The sequence below is a fragment of the Polypterus senegalus genome, chromosome 12, assembly GCF_016835505.1.
Source record: "Polypterus senegalus isolate Bchr_013 chromosome 12, ASM1683550v1, whole genome shotgun sequence".
Lineage (NCBI taxonomy): Eukaryota > Metazoa > Chordata > Cladistia > Polypteriformes > Polypteridae > Polypterus > Polypterus senegalus.
Genome location: NC_053165.1, coordinates 112,122,292 through 112,136,229, shown reverse-complemented (window position 1 = coordinate 112,136,229; position 13,938 = coordinate 112,122,292). Strand labels below are relative to the sequence as shown.

Here is a 13,938-nt window from a genome sequence, read left to right as displayed (position 1 = left end):
TGGGAGAGTTTATAAGGGCTTAAAATATATAAAAATAACCATACAAACATATGGTTTCTACTTCGCGGATTTTCACCTATCACGGGGGGTCTGGAACGCAACCCCCGTGATCGAGGAGGATTACTGTACACTGAAAGGAACACTGGTGCAAGTAGTAGCACTTTCATCTAAACAGGAATTGTAACCCAATTTAATTATTTTTGTGTAGAATATTGCATTTCTTTTCCATGGCTTTTGTATGGACACTCCCCTACTCCTCAGTTTAAAGACATACTCTTAGCTTACCTGTGTATATAAATTGGCTACTTGCGAGTTATAAACAAGAAACGTACACTTTCAAAATCAGTTAACACCAAAACTGTTCCACTGTCTCAACATTTTAGATTTAGCTAACAAAATCATTATTTACATTTCTATATGTAAACTGGTTCATAAGAGGGAGGACACAATTTGAAAAGTTGATTGAGGTTAGACAGTGGATCATTAGATATTTTAAAAATGAATATCACTTGATGACAGGGGGTCATAAGATATTTTAATGCCAAAGTTCCTTTGGTAATACTCAGGAAAACACTAAGGTCCAATATAATCTTTCATGGGGAGATTACACTTAAAAGTTATTCCAACTTAGGATTCAGGTAATCGTAGAGCTAAACAATGCTGGTGTAATTTTGACAGTGTTTTTAAGTAGAGAGACACAAGTGTAAACAAAGAACTCCGGTGTATTATAAACAAGCAGAGAGTTGCCAAAAAGCAGACCATTTAAAATTCTCAGATATTTTTACTCTATACATTATGGATTGAATCTTTTCAGTAGTCTGAATGTTTTTTTTTTCCTCTCTCGAATACCAATTTAGCTCTACTTCTGCCTTTTCATATTTTAATCATATTTATTAAGGCTCACAAAGTTTGCTTTGAAAAAAATCACTAATCAGATGCCCAATTTGTCGTCTGATGGGTCAAACCCGTAAACAGACATAGCAGTTTTAATGTAGAGTTTAATCAAATTTTTACTTGTCTGGTGGAGAAATCACAACCCACTGTCTGTTCCTTGACATATTATGCACAACTACAGTGACTTCAAGCAGTTAACATCAGGCCAAAAATGTCATAATTGAAAGAAGTTTTCTCCACATCTGTCAGTCTAATTCGAGGACTAATAACAGTAAAACTTTTTATAAGCAAATCAGAAAAACCATTCCAAACCATCACATATAATATTCATTAATCCATATATTTTCACAGCCCAATTATCCTGCAGAGCAATGGGTACAATGAAACACATTCAGTGGATGGAAATTCAATTTATAATAGTTCACACATAAATACAACAACAATATGTCGCTATTAAATCACCAATCTAATTTTCACCATGCCTTTAACTGTCAAGTTCTTGAAGAAAGGCCTTGCGAACCTTGCATTAAGATGAACACACCATACAGAGGATACCACAGTGGGGAGACAGACTACAGCACTTTGTGGCCTGGATCAAGGGTAACATTATTTTTCCCTACAATCTATATAGAATGGTGAGGCCATTAAAAACAGCATATCTCAAATTTACAAATTTTGTTAAAGATCGTGCCCTTGGCAAGGAAGCTAAACGAAAAAAAAATCTCACCTTACAGACTGCAGGTTTTACAAATGCACCTTAATATATATTAATATATAATAGTAGTTAGCTAAAGCCTAAATAAAACTACCATTACAAGTCCAGAGTTACCCGTCAAAAATATTCCTGATGTGACTTCTTATTAAAGCACCATTAACACACTTTTCTATCAGAATGTGGTGTTCCATGTAAATACTGTGTAAAGCAAAGTGATATGTGTAAGTAATAGAACAGCCAACTTCAGTCTTTCTCTAGATTCTGTTTGTAATTCATTTTTTTCCAGTGAGGGTTTTCCCTGCTCAACCAAAGAATCTAAACTTACAGGATTACTGGGCTAAAGAAACTTCTTATTGCCCTCCTCTTTGTCTGCTGTGATTAGTCATGTGAAAGGCACTTAACTTGAGTCAGTTATTTAATATTCTTTCAGCTACAATATGGTGCTCTCTTATGAGAAGTCCACAGTAAGTGTCCAATGAAAGAATGGAATATCTAAAACAAATGGTGCAGTTTTTGTGGGTTCCTATGATATATTTGAGAGGAGATTCTTTATCTGTCTGGAGATCATACAGTATACAAATAAATGTGCTAACCACCACCATAGGCATTACCAATGAAGAGGTTTCTTGCAAAAAAGAATTAGGCATTCTAATATCTTTAGTCTCTGTTTTCATATAGTTATCTGTCCTGTTAAGGTTGTTTTGCATATGAACAGTCCACCACTCTGTTTTCTTTCCTAGAACTAAATTACTATAGTGATAAGTAATTTTTTTTTAAATTATATAGGCATTGGCTTATTAAATGAGTTTACCTCAAAATATCTATATATATAATTCACTAAGGCAAGACAACCATGGAAAGCACGCCGGAAGGCGTGGATTCACTAAACGCCGACAAGTGAGACACCTATGGCACCGCAGAAAGGAGCCACGCCCACCAACTCCAAGACCATTGGATACGACGACAACTCACAGAGCCACGCCCACCAACTCGGACGCGGCGACACAGAAAAACCGGCGTCATTTATATTCGCCTGTCGTAGAGGTCACATGCAGCTCTGACCCACGTTGACTGTTAATAGAGGCATGTTTCTGCGGAGGTGAATGCCATATGCGTGTAAAACTGTTGGCGAGGGGTATCCCATGGGATCCTTAAAACGTTCCTTTACAACTGAGGTTAAAACACAATGAAGTGAGCAGTCTTTAAAAAACGAGTTTTACTACGCCACGCGGCGCGTGCACTATAGCAAACTGTTTTACACGCTACATACAGCAATTCGCATCGGCGACCAAACATGCGTCTTCTTAGATACTCCTGCACTTTGTACACACCCTCCCACCGTGGTCGGGTGTCTTGGTGGATTATATATAGAAAGGCAGCCAAAACCGCACAGAGCAATGAAAAGTCTACGTGAGTCACAGGTGCATCTGGACTGTACAAAGACGACAACGACTCAAGTGACGAGTTGGAGGTGGGCACATGAGCAGGCAGTGTATACTGAACGAGAAATCAGCAGACTAGCATGACGGAGGGAGCCGAGTGGATGTCCTTCTCCTCTCCTCCGTTCCACCCTGAGCACCGCACGGACGATTGTGTGTTGGTTCGTTCCGTGCACTGGTTAAAACCCAATGAAGGAAGCAGTCTTTAAAAACCAATAAGCCCTGTGCCTCTGTTTCATTACCGTCTCACCTGCTTCACCAATGCAGGCCCCGCAACAGGCGATCCGGCGGCGTCATTCCCATGACCCGCCGGGCAGCCAACCGGTAACAAAGTCTTTGGGTTCAGGGGAGTATGGTTACAAAGCTGAAACTTAAAGGAATTGACGGAAGGGCACCACCAGGTGTGGAGCCTTTCGCTTCATTTGACTCCACACAGGAAACCTCACCCGGCCCGGACACGGACAGGATTGACAGATTGATAGCTCTTTCTCGATTCTGTGGGTGGTGGTGCATGGCAGTTCTTAGTTGGTGGAGCGATTTGGCTGGTTATTTCCGAAAACGAACAAGACTCCGGCCTGCTAAATAGTTACACAACCCAACATCGGTCAGCGTCCAAAATCTTACAGGGACAAGTGGCTTTCAGCCACGTAAGATTGAGCATTAACAGGTCTGTGATGCACTTGTATGTCCGCTACTGCAGACCGTGGCTTCCAATTGTTCCCCACGAACGAGAAATTCCCAGTACGTGTGGGTCATACGCTTGCACTTATTATGTCCCTGCCCTTTGTGAAGTCCCCCATTGTCGGGTGACTTGGTGCATTATATGTAAAAAAAAAAAAGCAGCCGGAACCGCAAAGAACAATGAAAAATCAAAGTGGAAACCGACTGAGGCGGTGTTTGGACAATTAACAGTCAACGTGACTCACAGGTGCGTGTGGACTGTACACAGATGAAAGCGACTCAGGTAGGGAGTTGGGGGCGGGCACATAAGCGGGCAGTGCGTACTGAACGAGCGCCGTTCAACCCCGTCCTTCGCTTTGGAAGGAGAAAGTGCGACGGCGCTCCTCCGGTTTTCAGTCACAGACAATTTTATGTTGGTTCATAGCGTGCATTGTTGCAATGTTACTTTTCTTGGTGGTTTATTAAATTACGGATTTTTCAAATGTTTATTTTTTCCTCTGTGCTTAAAAATCATTTAAAAAGCAGCCTGATTATGCGGCGTATGATACGCCGCGGGTTGGCTAGTACATTATATTTCTCAACTTTACAACTGTGAAAAGTTAGTGGTACCACAATACAGTGTTTGAGAACTGGTTTCAATTCACATTCTGTTCATTACTTGTACAAATTAAAAAAAACTTTTAACGTTCCATGGCTTTCTTCACAACTTCAAAAACATGAATGCTAAGTGAATTGGTGGGATATGAATGAGCATTTGTGTGCGAGTATCATACTCAAGTACAGGGCTGGTCTTTGTTTTCAGCTCATCCTACTGATAAAACCTTTAGAATTCTACAATCCCTGAATCGAAAGAGTAAGTTCAGAAAAAAACATTTCAGTGAATGGAAAAACACTAAATGCTTCATTAATTGAGGGGAATGATTGCAGTTAAACAATACAAGGCTATATTTTTACATCCTCATCAATTTATTAAACTACAATGCAAATCACAGTCAGACAGTTTTGTAGTCACCATTGACTTACCATGTGATCTTAAGCAGTGACTGTGGTCCACAAATAAAGTGGCTTATAAAGTACCTTGGAATAATGTTCTCTACATAAAACCACTATACAAGATTAAATGTGGGGCCGAAATACTCATTTCTGTAACCCCCACTTTATCAAAGTTAACTCCTTATCACAAGACATCAGTAAACTAAAACTCAACAAAAATAAACTATATGGTTATACTATACACAAATATATTTCTACACAACACAGATTTGTTATAGTGTTTGCAAATTATAATTAAGAAAAGCCCATCCATCATCTGTCAAACATGCTTAACCCAATTTAACGTCTTGCGGGCTGATGTATAACCTGGCAGCACTGACTGTAAGGTATAAATTAACCCTCCACAAGCTGCCAGTCCAGTCCATCACATAGTATACTCATTCCCGTCACAGGTCACATAAAACCTGTTATCTTAAAATGTATGCTATTGGGATGTGCTAGGAAAACTATAAAAACTATACAGGGAGTGCAGAATTATTAGGCAAGTTGTATTTTTGAGGATTAATTTTAATATGGAACAAACACAGTGCTATCAGTCAATCCAAAATGTTAATAAACCTGAAACCTGAATGTTTCACAACGGAAATGTGAGTGTGAACATCATCAGGGGAATACATATGTGCGCACAATTATTAGGCAACTATTAGTGTGCAGATTTATTATACAACTAAAGGAAAAATGAAAATTTTCCCATCTCACTTGTTTATTTTCATCTGTTATAGTGAGAATAATAAACAAACACCTCACAATTTACAAATAAACATCTCTGACATTTCAAAAAAAATAAATCAATCAATCAATGACCAATATAGCCACCCTTCTTTCCAATAACAGTCATAAGCCTTTCCATTCATGGAGTCTGTCAGTTTCTTGATCTGTTGACGATCAGCTTTTTGTGGAGCAGTGACTACAGCCTCCCAGACACTCTTCAGAGAGGTGTATTGTTTTTCTCCCCCGTAAATCTAACGTTTAAGAAGTGCCCACAAGTTCTCGATAGGGTTTAGGTCAGATGAGAAAGGGGGGCCATGTCTTTATTCCTTCATCTTTAAGGCCTTTACTGGCTGACCACGCAGTGGAGAACTTCGATGCAAGTGATGGAGCATTGGCCTGCATAAAAATCATGGTCTTTTTCCTGTATCACTGTTTGAAGAAAGTGTCTTCGAAAAACTGGCAGTAGGTTTGGGAGTTGATTTTGAGTTCATCTTCAATGCAAAAGGTCCAACTAGCTCATCTTTAAAAATACCAGCTCATACCAGTACCCCACCTCCACGTTGGAGTGGAGCTCTGTGCCCATTACTGATCCACAGGTCCATCCATCTGGTCCATCAAGAGTCACTCTCATCTCATCGGTCCATAAAACCTTTGAAAAGAATCTGTCTTCAGATATTTCTTGGCCCAGTTTTGACGTTTCAACTTATGTTTCTTGTTCAGTGGTGGTTGGGTTTCAGCCCTCCTTACCTTGGCCATGTCTTTGAGCACTGAACACCTTGTACTTCTGGGCACTCCAGGTAGGTTGCAGCTCTGGAATATGAAAGTACTGGAGGATAATGGGTTCCTGGTAGCTTCACGTTTGATTCTTCTCAAATCTTTGGCAGCTAATTTGCGTCTTTTGTTCTCAACACGTTTCTTGCGACCCTGTTGACTATTTGCAACAAAATGTTTGATGGTTCTGTGATCACACACCAATATCTTAGCAATTCCAAAAGTGCTGCATCCCTCTGAAAGACTTTTTACAATTTTTGACTTTTCAGAGTCAGTTAAATCTCTTTTTTGGCCCATTTTGCCTGAGGAAAACTAGCTGCCTAATAATTCTACACACCTTGATATAGGGTGTTGATCTCCTTAGGCCACACCCTCCCTCATTACACAAATACACATAACCTGACGTGCTTAAATCCAATAAGCATTCAAGCTAATACAGCTTGGAGTTGGAATATACGCATTAAAAATGATGATATGGTCAAAATACTCACTTGCCTAATAATTGTGCACACAGTGTAGTACCTGGAGAAAATCCACATCATAGGGAGAATCTGCAGACTCCACACAAACCGTAACTGGGCTTCTGGAGCTACAAGGCACCAGTGCTAGCAACTAAGACCAAAGAACTAGAAGAGATAAAAAGTTTGAAGAATTGCCCACAACCATGCAATAATTAAACTGGGTCTTTATAAATGTTCTTATTTAAAACAATAGTATAATAGGCGCCAGATTCAGTATTTTTTAATAAAATAATGTGAATATATTTAATACAAATTTTACTACTATATTTGGGTGGTGGAAAATAAGGCCTTGCAACACAAGGGTAAGCAGAAGTAGGGGCAGCCAGATCTACAAGGGTGGCTCCAGCAACTAACAGAAGGAATGAGGCAGGAAACCAGCATTTACAAAATTCCACTTAAAGCTTACATGGTCCATTTCACTGCAACTAAAGACCCAACTGATCATATGTTACAAATAAAGACGACAGAATATATAAATGGGTATTTGTTTTTAATTTGAAGTGCTTTCAGTAGTGTTATATGCTTCTTCTCATACCATACAGCCCATGTGTTGTAATCAATTTATTTTACAATAGGTTTCTTCATAGTTAACAATTCCTATATGCGACCACTTGAGGTGACAGGAAATAGAATCCGATCTTTGCAGCAGTTGGTGCAAAGCAGACACCAACTCCAGGCAGGATGCCAGTCCTTCAGTGAGCATAGTTACATTTATTTACATTGGGATGATTTAATTCTGTTTATCAATCTAAGATTACATCTTTAGATTGTAGAACTTCTGTGAATATTGCAAAAACATGCCAGCTTCGCACAGTCACTGACCAGCCATTAATATAATCTACAGTAGGTCTCCAGCCAGGTGCAGTGGCAGCACTCTGCAGCCTGTAATTAATAATGTACAATACAGTAATCCCTCCTCGATCGTGGGGGGTGCATTCCAGACCTACCTGCGATAGGTGAAAATCCGCGAAGTAGAAACCATATGTTTGTATGGTTATTTTTATATATTTTAAGCCCTTATAAACTCTCCCACACTGTTTATAAATATTCCCTGCACAGTTATACAGCATAATCCCTTTGTATTCTCTTAGATATTAGGCAAGATTCATTGAAATTATGTATGTAAACACACAGTTTATATACAGTAAAACCTAAATATTATTTTAAAGATAGAGTGTCTGCGATATCACATATGTTACAGCCATTAAGATAAGACACCAGCAATAAATACGTACAATGCAAGAAAAATTGTATACAGTAAATGTGTGTACAGTGACACTAAACGTACGTACATGTACTAAGTACTGTAAGTAGAAAATTAATTATGGTTACTCACCAACAATGACACGATGACGTCCGATAACAATGAGTTTAATTTTACTGCACAACAAAGAAGAGCGTTACAGCCCTTCTAAAGGAGCCTCTTCAGGCGATTGTGTAGCACTGCCGTTGTTCTTCTTCTGGCAGTCTTCAATCCAAATCCCTAAAGCAGATTCCATCCAGACTACTGCCTTATTACATCCACTTACAACTCATTTTGCACCCTGGTTAAAAGGACACTGCGGCCGTAGATCTTATATTCCTTTCCTACTTTTTAAATAAAAAGAATCGTAGCCTCATTGATGCTGTAATGGCGTCCTACAGCGGTGTAGCTTTTCCCTTCCTTCAACAAATCCAAACGTTTACTTTTTCGGCAATCGTTAACATCTTCCGTTGGCGCTTGGGCATGGCCCCAGAAGCAGTAGCAGGAGCAGATCGTTTTGGAGCCATAATGAAGGGCTTGACTATGCACAAAGATAAACACAAAAGAGCACAAAAGTTAATTCTTTACACAGCGAAACACGTTGATGCTGAATGAGCGAGATGAGACTTCCTGGTTAACACCGCATTCAGCACACAAGAACTTAACTGTGTGCTCTGACTGGTTAGCTTCTCAGTCATCCACCAATAGTGTCCCTTGTATGAAATCAACTGGGCAAACCAACTGAGGAAGCATGTACCAAGCCGCGAAAGTCGAAGCGCAATATAGCGAGGGATTACTGTAAATACAAAATAATAAAACCTAAACTTAGTGTCTAAATGAAACTTCCTGGTAATACCCCCACACATTTACCAATGAGGCTAGTACTGAATAAATTCAATGGTGCTGAAGCAAATTAAGTATTTTTGAGGTACTTGTCAGTGGCGTAGCTGGGGGGTGCGGAAGGAGCGGTCCGCCCCAGGCGGCACATTTCTGGGGACAAGGCTTAGTACAATTTGTGTGTCAGCAGCAGGGTTCGGAAAAATATCACTCATGTATGAAAAAAGTAAAATTCTCTGATTTTTTTAACCACAAATGCTTGAAAAATAATGTTCAGACTGTCCTTCTGCATCAGACACAGCAGTTGAAATGTATGAGGCAATGACAAAAATAAACACAAACATTACACCGATAATAATTTCTAGGAAGATAAACAACTAAGTTACAATTGATAATTTTGGTATTAATCCGAATGCGTTTTGCTCTGCGCAGAAAACGTCCCCACCTATCACTTGTACCCTACTTTGGTTGTGGTTTTCGTAGCATAATTATATTAAACTAATAATTAGAACACGGCTTATCAGTGCGTCTATACTATATTCTTACCTAGTTGATGCTTATAAATGTATATAAAAAAATATTGCCGTTTCTTTATATATGAATAAATCTATGCAAAATGTATCTTAATTTTTCTCTATACGTCATTTTAATTTTCTATTTAAATTTTGTATTTAAATAGCGGCAAATTGAAGCACCGCCCCGAGCGGCACAAACTCGAGCTACGCCACTGGTACTTGTGTACCTTCACTGCTGGGACTGAAAACATGTATACACATAGATAATAAAACTGCACAGTATTCTTTGGGTTACAGATATCCAGTAACTTGGACTCAGGATATTGAGAATTGCTAAATGTGCATTAGGAGTGAATGTTGCCATATAAATTGTAATATGGGTTGTTTTGGGAATTGAACATATCGTAACTGTACTTCCTTTGGGCAGTACGGTTGCACTGTCAGACACACCGCTACCTCACAGTAAGGAAAACAGGATTCACATCACAGGTCTTCAGTGTGTGGGTTTTGCATGTTCTACCCATGTCTGCAAGGCCGTTTCCTTTGGGTGCTGCTCCCACTGTTCAAAGACATGCAGGTTAGGTAAACTGAGAACTCTAAAATTAGTCCTAGTGTGTGCACATGTGTTAAGCCCTGTGGCTGGCACCCTATGCTACCTGAGACAAGCTCCAGCCCCCTGTGCAACCCTGGTCTAGATGGAGTGTGTCAGAAAATGATATATGAAAATGTACATCCTTCTTCCTTGCCTTTTTATTTAATGGCTCTTGTTATAATATTACTGAATAAGCAATCAAGAATAAACTTTCCCTATGATGTACAATAAATTAAAGTTGAATCTAAAAAAAAGAGGAGATCATTAGGGTGTTAAACACTGAAACTTCAGTTGAACAAATATGTACTATACTAGTAACTCTAAAAATATAAAAAGAAAGGAATCATAGTACCATGTATATAAAGCACAAGTTGTCAAACAGGTGTTAAATATTAACATATATAGTAGTGCAAATATCATACATTAGAAGTCAAAATATTAACACAATAAATGCACATTTCTATTTTTGGATTGTCAGAATTACGGGGGGTATGTTATTCAAGGATATACAACACATTTTCTGTTCTTTCTGGAGCTTCTGTAAATCTTTTAAATCACCCCATGGGGACAAATAAAGTATATCTACCTAAATAAATTGATTCTCTTTAAAGGGCCAAGTAAACAGGAACATGATCAACACAAGTATTAGGATGCTTAGTTGCACAGAAAAATTGCACATAACAACTCTGTTTAGCCTGAATGGCTATAAACATGAAAAACTGTTAGAAATTTTCCCAAAGACAGTTAGCCATAGCATAAGAAATGGAAGGAAGTTGACAGCTTCTTGTGGAAATAAAAAATACAGAACTTCAATATGCTAAAGGATATTAACATTTAAAATTTAGAATAAGGGCTTGGTCATTGTGGCAAAAATGTAACTAAGAATGATACTTAAATCACTGGCTTCAAAAGCCTTAAAGTATATGCAAGGTCTTGGATATATATACATTCCCATTCTCCACTATTATGATTACTAAACAACAGTTCAGTGAGGACATAACCTGGAATGTAGGCATAGAACACATTCAATGGTCAATGGCTTTGTGGAGAAATTATTTGGGTAAGGGTGGGGGCTTTGGGGGATTAACAGACTTCCCATATAAAAAAAATGTCATAAAAGTGTTTGAAATTTTATTGTATTTACTAATTTTGTATATTCTTGGACTAATTACATAACACTGATGTAATATTCAAAAAAAGAAATCATATACAGTATGTACTGTGCATATAAAGCGGACGTTAAAAAACCAGCATTAAAAATTAATATTGTACCACAAATACCAAATATTAATAATCAAAGTGTTTATAGCATAAATGCACATTTTTATTTTTTGATTGGTCTGAATGAAGGACGGTATGCTATATAAGGCTATACAAACAATATTTAATTTAAGGAAATATTTAGACATTAATCTGCCTAGACCTTAGATTGGAAATAGATCAATAGAAAAACATGTACTTTGTTTACTTCAACAATAATTTTTACTTTAACACAAAAATGTACTTGTTAGATTAATGTTCTTTTCAGTTGCCCTTAGGCAGCTCTGCGTCCTTTGCTCACTGCTGAGTATACTATACCCCATCTAAAATCAAGTCTCTCTTACACACCTGTGGACCTTGCTTAAACCAATGGTACAAAATCCCATTTCATTGATCAAATGAATAACATAATTTAAAACAATTCTGGCATCAGCTATAAAATATAAATGTATTTTCTGCTTATACTACCAGAGGTCACTTGCTGTTTGTTACGAGAAGCACGTGGTCATATATTCAAAACATACAGTACATAGATTTTTTTTTTTAAATCCACATAAAATTATTAAGCAAGTAAAATGTGCCAACATTCCCTATACCAGCTGCTTCTTGAACAAGCACAGTTTGTACTAAATTCCCATGAGACTTTATGAATTGTGGCAGGTAATTTGTTACAGATGACTATCAATGAAGCTCAAAAGGTAGAAGATGCATAAAGAATTTAGCATAATAGCTTCAGCTGAAGGAAGTCAACACAGAAGTATATTCACGTACAAATCATAAATATAATCTGGGCTTTCACTATTAATTTTAAGAAAGTACCTGAAGGGTAAAATTAGCAGGCAAAAAGTCAACTTTTTCTAACTGGTTCAAAGCGTCCATACACTTAACTGTAACTTTGATGTGTCTGATAAAAAATTAATATATATTGTCTAATATTGTATTTTGCTGCCTAACTCTATAAAAAGGCCTGGACTACATACAAATAAATGGAAAGGAAGCACCCCGTCTAGGGATTTTTAATGATCTGTCCACAAGATCACACCAGCATGCACCAAAATAGGGTAAAGACAAGGTGGCATGGGTATTACTTTAAGCAAAAATGTGATGACTTTAACGAGTTCAATTATTAGCAGTTACCGATTTTTCATCACCACATTTGGGGAGGAAACTTACACCCCTGCATGCCAGCAATACCAGCTCGCCATCAGCGCGTATCCATTTTCTTTACATCATGCAGCGGGCATGTAGGGCGCTATATCCACTGAGAGCCGACCGACTGAGAAATGACTGTCTCTTGACATTTCTAAACAATCCACAGCTGTCATATCAATAAGCTCAAGTCGACAAGCAGTTAGGACAAGACGGGAACTGACTCCTCTCAAAAATAGTGGGGGCGCAAATGGGGCGGTACAAAAGGAAAAGTTTAACCTCTTTCCTTCAACTTTGGCAAGCGTTTGCACGCACCCTCTTGTCTTGGAGGCAATTTGTTGTGCGAGCTTAGTGGCCGTTATCTGCAAGTTAAAATGCCTCTGGTATATCATAACTGAAGTTTTTCTGTCCAGACCTGAAGCCATTGTGACGGTAGGAGATGCGCTCCTGTCCGCTGCTCGGGGCATCAAGAAACAACCGACCGACAGACAGACCGACTCATTCACAAGATTGTACACACTCAAGTGCCAACTCTTCTTTGCCCACGTCCCTTACTGAAAGTGAGAGATGAAATAAGAGATATTATCGAAAAGCGGACAGAGGAAATCAGGAAAATGACTTCCACCGTCTTTCTCTATCGGTTCCACGTTCCCAACAGTGCAAGCCGTAATGACTACTGTGCGTTCAATTATAGTAATTAGAAAAATAGCAAACGAACGCTGACAGCTCCTCTGAACTGACATCAAACAAAAAATCCATATGTAAACCCGGGTGGCGAGCATGCTGCGACTGTTGTCACGGCTTATTTCGCGTAAGCTGAAGCCCAAACGAAGCGGCATTTCACTGCAAAAACTGCGCGGCAGCCTTGGTCTTCTTGACACTCCTGTATGCTATCGTTCTCCCTCTCGCTCCTTTAGTCTCGCGCTGCCGAGTCCCATAGTGCAACATTGTTTCTATTTTTAATTACTCACCGCTTTTTTCCTTCCCGTCCCCTGTCGGATATAGATACACTGTATCAATGACTCCAATGGATACACTGTGACATTAACGTACTCTCCCTCACATTGATACACGGGGCTTCTATTTTTAGGAAAGTGACAAACTCAAACACGGGCGATAAAGAGGGCCCAGCCTCTAGGTGCCCGCTGACTCCGCCCCATCGCCCGACTCACTCCTCCCCCAGCTCTACTTCTTGATTCCTCCGCAGAGGAACCCGGCGGCGCGGCCAATACACCACCTGAGTTGGCAGGCAGAGCTTGCGAGGTTTTATTAGTATTATTGTAATAGTCATCAGATATGACTGGCAGTTTATAATCCAGACCTGACAGGTTTTATGACGGCGTCGGCCGGCTCATGAATAAAAATAACTTAACTCCTAACTACAAAAATACTAACAAACATTCAAGTGTAGGAACTATATATTTTGCTTCCCGCGTAGGGGAAGAAAACCCTTCATAGCTGTCAAATGACGTCAGTTTATCGGAGGTGAGGCTATACTGTGGTGTGGTCAGGATTCGTCTCCATGTGTCTTGAAATAATTAATTGAAATGTATCCGT

At 39.0% G+C, this 13,938-nt stretch overlaps 1 protein-coding gene across 14 annotated transcripts in view; it reads right to left on the bottom strand.

The window, feature by feature from the left end:
• Positions 1-13,938, bottom strand: part of mef2aa (myocyte enhancer factor 2aa) — a 534,066-nt gene that overhangs the window by 453,595 nt on the left and 66,533 nt on the right. The window contains exon 1 of one of the 14 annotated variants that reach the window (XM_039773271.1): positions 13,353-13,535. The exons of the other annotated variants lie outside the window; for them this stretch is intronic. The gene's annotated coding sequence lies outside the window, so the exon portion shown is untranslated. Of the gene's footprint in view, positions 1-13,352; positions 13,536-13,938 lie in introns of those variants that run through there. 14 annotated transcript variants of the gene reach the window in all.